General features: G+C 39.4%; 1 pseudogene; it reads left to right on the top strand.

The window, feature by feature from the left end:
• Positions 1 to 3,277: 3,277 nt before the first annotated feature.
• Positions 3,278 to 6,000, top strand: part of LOC110578461 — a 35,267-nt pseudogene continuing 32,544 nt past the window's right edge.

Below are 6,000 nucleotides of genomic sequence, written 5' to 3'. Positions count from 1 at the left end.
CTGTGACAACCATAATTAATGCCATGTTTCAAATTTGAGAAAGATAGGATACAAAACTGTTTATCATTTTTTCCCCTGAAACTACCAGTCTACAGTTGATAAAACTGTACTTGGAAATATTTCACTGCTCCAAGAGATTCTTTCTTTTTTATTCATCTCAGAGGTAGAGTTTAGTGATTCTTCAGTTGCATATTACACCCAGTGCTCATTATATCAAGTGCCCTCCTTAAATACCCATTACCCAATTATCCCTTCCTCCCACCCACCTCCCTTCCAGCAATCCTGTTTATTTACTAGAGTTCAGCATCTCTTATGGTTTGCCTACCTCTCAATTTTCAACTTATTTCATTTTTCCTTCCCTTCCCCTATATTCATTTGTTTTGTTTCTTAAATTCCACATATGAGTGAAATCATATGGTATTTGTCTTTGACTGACTTATTTCACTTAGCATAATACCCTCTAGTTCTATCCCTGCCATTGCAAATGGCAAGATTTCATTCTTTTTGATGACTGAATAATATTCCTTTGTGTGTGTGTGTGTGTGTGCGTGTGTGACATCTTATTTATCCATTCATCTGTCAATGGACATCTGGGCTCTTTCCATATTGCTAGTGTCTTGTTGAGAATTTTTGCATTCATGTTCATCAGGGATATTGACCTCTAATTCTCCTTTTGAGTGGAGTTTTAGTCTGGTTTTGGAATCATGGTAATGCTGGCTTCGTACAATGAGTTTGGAAATTTTCCTTCCATTTCTATTTTTTTTTTAACTGTTTGACAAGAATAGGTATTAACTCTTCTTTAAATGTTTGGTAGAATTCCCCTGGGAAGCCATCTGGCCCTGGACTTTTGTGCATTGGGAGAGTTTTGAGTACCGATTCAATTTTTTCGCTGGTTATCAGTCTGTTCAAATTTTCTATTTCTTCCTCTTTCAGTTTTGGAGTTTGTATGTTTCTAGGCATTTATCCACTTCTTCCATATTGCTCAATTTGTTGGTATATATTTTATAATATTCTCTTACAATTGTTTGTATTTCTGTAGTGTTGCTTGTGACTTCTCCTCTCTCATTTGTGATTTTATTTATTTTATTTATTTTATTCTCTTTTCTTTGTGATAAGTCTGGCTAGGGGTTGATCAATTTTATTAATTCTTTCAAGGAACCAGCTCCTGGTTCATTGATCTATTGTACTGGGTTGTTGGGGTTTTTTGTTTGTTTGTTTGTTTTCCTTTTTCTATAATCTATTTCTGCTCTAGTCTTTATTATTTCCCTTCTGCTGCCTTTAGGCTTCATTTATTGTTCTTTTTCTAGCTCCTTTAGGTGTAAGGTTAGGTTGTGTATTTGAGATTTTTCTTGCTTCCTGAGGTAGGCCTATATTACTATATAGTTCCCTCTTGTGACCACTTTTCCTGCATCCCCAAATTTTAGACCATTGTGTTTTCATTTTCATTTGTTTCCATGTATTTTTACATTTCTGCTTTAATTTCTTGGCTGACCCATGGATTCTTTAGTAGCATGTTGTTTAACCTCCATTTATTTGTGATCTTTCCAATTTTTTTTTTGTGGTTGGCTTCACATTTCATAGTGTTGCAGTCAGAAAATAAGCATGGTATGATCTAAATCATTTTGTACTTGTTGAGGCCTCATTTGTTACCCAGTATGTGATCTAGTCTGGAGAATGTCCCATGTGCACTTGAAAAGAATGTGTATTCTGCTGCTTTAGGATGAAATGTTCTAAATATATCTGTTAAATCCATCTGCTCCAGTGTGTCATTCAAAGCCATTGTTTCCTTGTTGATTTTATGCTTACATGATCTGTCCATTGCTGTATGTGGGGTGTTAAAGTCCCCTACTATTATTGTATTACCATCAATGAATTCCTTTATGTTTGTTATTGTTTTATATTTCTGAGTGCTCCTTAGTTGGGGGCATAAATATTTACAATTGTTAGATCTTCTTGTTGGTTAGGCCCCTTTATTATGATATAGTGCCCTTCTTCATCTCTTGTTACAGTCCTTGGTTTAAAATCTACTTTGTCTGATACAAGTATGGTTACTCTGGATTCATTTTGATGTCCATTAGCATGATAAATACTTTTCCATTCCCTCACATTCAATCTGTAGGTGTCTTTAGATCTAAAATGAGTCTCTTGTAAGCAACATATAGATGGGTCTTTTTTTTTCTATCCATTCTGACACTCTGTCTTTTGATTGGAGCATTTAGTCCAATTACATTCAGAGTAATTATTGTTAGATATGAATTTAGTGCCATTTTGTTACTTGTTTTGTCATTGTTTCTGCAGACATTTCTCTGTTCTTTTCTAGTCTTTGTCACTTTTGGTCTTTCCTTCCCACTCAAAGAGACCCCTTTACTATTTCTTGCAGTGCTGGTTTAGTGATAATTAACTCCTTTAGTTTTTGTTTGTCTGAGAAACTCATCTCTCCTTCTATTTTGAATGATAGCCTTGCTGGATAAAGTATTCTTGGTTGCAGATTTTTCCCACTTAGCACATTGAATATGTCATGCCACTCTCTTCTGGCTTGTTAAGTTTCTGCAGAGAGAACTGCATCTAGCCTTATGGTTTTCCCTTGTAAGTTAGGGCCTTTTTTTTTTTTGTCTTCCTGCTTTTAGGATTTTTTTCTTTATCACTATATTTTGCAAATTTTACCACAATATGTCTTGGTTGGTCTGTTTTTGTTGATTTTGATGGGAGTTCTCTGTGCTCCCTTGATTTGGATATCTATTTTCTTCAACAGATTAGGGAAGCTTTCAGGTATTATTCCTCAAATAAACCTTCTGCCCTCTTTTCTCACTGTTTCTTCTGGGACTCCTATGATTAAGAATGTTATTGCCTTTGATGGAGTCACTGAGTTCCCTAAGTGTACTCTGCTGACCCATAATTTTCTCTCTTTGTTCAGCTTCATCATTTTCCATAATTGTGTCTTCTATATCACTTATTCATTCCTCTGCTCTTTCCATTCTTCTTGTCATTACTGTCGGTTTCAAATTTCAGTTATTGCATTTTTCATTTCTATCTGATTGCTTTTTGGCTCTTTGATCTCTACAGTAAGGGTCTCCCTGATATCTTCCAAGCTCTTCTAAAGACCAGAGTGTATCCTTATGATTATTGCTTTAAATTCTCCATCAAGCATATTACTTATATCTGTTTTGATTGGTTCTCTCATCGTGACTTTTTCTTGTTCTTTCTCTTAGGATGAAGTCCTCCATCTTGGCTTTTTGGCTAGGTCTTTGTCTTTTTCTGTGTGTTAGAAAAGCCTGTTATGTTTCCTATTCCTGAAAGTACTGGCTTTATGAAGAAGAGGTCATATAGTGTCCAGATCCTAGCACTTCAGGAAGTGTCTGTGGTGGGTGCTGCAGGTACTCTGCTGCTGTGTTTTGACTGCTCTGTCCCTCAGGTGAGTCATCTGCAGAGGTTCTTCCCTGCAGTGGGTACAGTTTGGGTCTTGGCCAGGGTGTGATGAGTTTTGACCAGGTGTGGGCTGGTCTGCTTCTTAAGTGAGACCTGATGCTACTTCTGCTAGAACTGAAGGCTTGTAGGACTCTATGGCCAGTAGACATGGTGCATGCAGAGCTTTCTGTTGATTTTCTAGGGAATGGTCCTTCGCTGGTCCTCAAACACACTTGCCCAAGAAAAGCAGTACCAGCAGAGTCAAGACGGTGGAGGAGTAAGAGACCCTGTTTCAACTGGTCCCCTGAATTTAGCTGGATATCTAGCAAACCATTCTGAACACACACGAAATCAGCCTGAGATATAAGAATATATATCTGGATCTCTACAAGCAGAAAAACTCTGCCAGGCACGAGGTACGAAGGCCAGAGTCATGAATATGCAGGCAGATATTGGAGGATAGGCAGACAAGGGAGGGAGCCGCTATAAGCTGGCTCCTGGGAAGTGATATAACAGCAGAGCACAAAGGCGTCCTGTGCTGGGGACTGACACAAACTTGCAGAGCAGTAGCGGCTGAGAAGGGCTTTAGAGCAGTACCCCGACAGGATCCAGGTGCATACGTGTGAAGCCGGGGTGGCTCATGGTTTTAGAAGAACAAAGGGCAGACACTTGCCCAGGCCCTGGGGTCGACCTCTGGAGAGTTGCTGTGGGTGCACACCATGGTGGGAGGCTGTGTTTTTCAGCAGCGCATACACAAACAGAGACTGTGTGTCCTAGAGGGCTCAGTGAAGAGCAGACTAAAATTTCTCTGCTCTGGGACAGAGGTTTGGGTGCGGCCATTTTTCTCTGACTCTCAGAAGACACGCAGAAAGCTGCCAGAGAACGAAACTCAAAAAACCAGTTTCCAAGGTACCCAGCCCCCCAACAGGGGGCAGGGCAACTCTGCCCAAGCAGGGTTGCCTGAGAAATAGTTCAGCAGGCCTTTCCCCCAGAAGACAGGCAAAAAGAACAAGAGGACAAAAACCCTAGGGTCCCCATAAAATGGGTGAATCTTACTTGGGTCGTGGTTAATACTTTGAACTCTGTACATTCCCTCAACCACCCCTATACAGAATAACTAGGAGGCGGAACTCCCAACAAAGAAAAGAACCAAAGATAATGGCCTCTGCCACAGACCTAATGGATATGGATATAAGCAAGATGTCAGAGATAGACTTCAGAGCAGTAATCATGAAATCGATATCTTGGCTTGAGAAAAATATTAGCAATAATATCAAATCTCTAAGGGCAGAAATGAGATTTAATCAGGCTGAACTTAAAAATGCTATGAATGAGATGCAGTCTAAACTGGATACCATAACAGCCAGGGTAAAGGAGGCAGAAGAATGAATTAGTGAGCTAGAAGATAAGATAATAGAAAGGAAGGAAGCCAAGGAGGACTGGGATAAATAGCTAGAAGCCCATGAGAACAGACTTAGAGAGATCAGTGATGCCATGAAACATTCCAATGACAGAATTATTGGGATCCCTGAAGGGGTGGAGAGAGAGAGAGAGGACTAGAACATATATTTGAGCAAATCGTACCTGAGAACTCCCCTAGTTTGGGGGAGGAAACAAGCATTCCTGTCCAAGAGGCAGAGAGGACCCCTCCCAAGATCAATAAGAACAGATGAACACCCCGGCATATAACAGTGAAACTTGCAAACCTTAAAGCCAAGAAAACTATCCTGGGAGCAGCTAGGGGGAAGAAATTTCTTATGTATGGAGGGAGGAATATCAGAATAACATCAGACCTGTCCACAGAGATCTGGCAAGCCAGGAAGGGCTGGCAAGACATAATCAGGGTACTAAATGAGAAGAAGTTGCAGCCAAGAATACTTTATTGAGCAAAGCTCTCATTCAGAAAGGATGGAGAGACAAGGAGCTTCCAGGACTGGCAGAAACTGAAAGAATATGTGACCACCAAACCGGCCCTGCAGGAAATATTAAGGGGGATTCTATAAAAGGAGAAAGACCCCAAGAGTAGTATAGACCAGAAATTTACAGAGACAATCTATAGAAAAAAGGACTTCATGGGCAATATGATGGCACTAAAATCATATCTTTCAATAGTCACTCTCAATGGTAACAGCCTAAATGCTCCCATAAAACAGCACAGGGTTGCAGATTGGATAAAAAGACAGGACCCATTCATGTGCTTTTTACAAAAGACTAATGTTGAACCTAAAGATACCTCCAGATTGAAAATGAGGGGATAGAGAATCATTTATCATGCCAACAGACTTCAAAAGAAAGCTGGGGTAGAAATTCTCATATCAGACAAATTAGATTTTAAACTAAAGACTGTAGTAAGAAATGTAGAGTGACATTGTATCATACTTAAAGGGTCTATCCAACAAGAAGATCTAACAATTGTAAATATCTACGCCCCCAATATGGGAGGAGCTGCTACATAAAACAATTGTTAACCAAAGTAAAGAATCATATTGATAATAATACTTTAATAGTAGGAGACCTCAACATCCACTCTCAGCAATGGACAGATCATCTAAGCAGATCAACAAAGAAACAAGAGCTTTGAATGACATATTGGAC

The sequence above is a fragment of the Neomonachus schauinslandi genome, chromosome 4, assembly GCF_002201575.2.
Source record: "Neomonachus schauinslandi chromosome 4, ASM220157v2, whole genome shotgun sequence".
NCBI lineage: Eukaryota > Metazoa > Chordata > Mammalia > Carnivora > Phocidae > Neomonachus > Neomonachus schauinslandi.
This window is presented reverse-complemented; position numbering and strand designations above follow the sequence as displayed.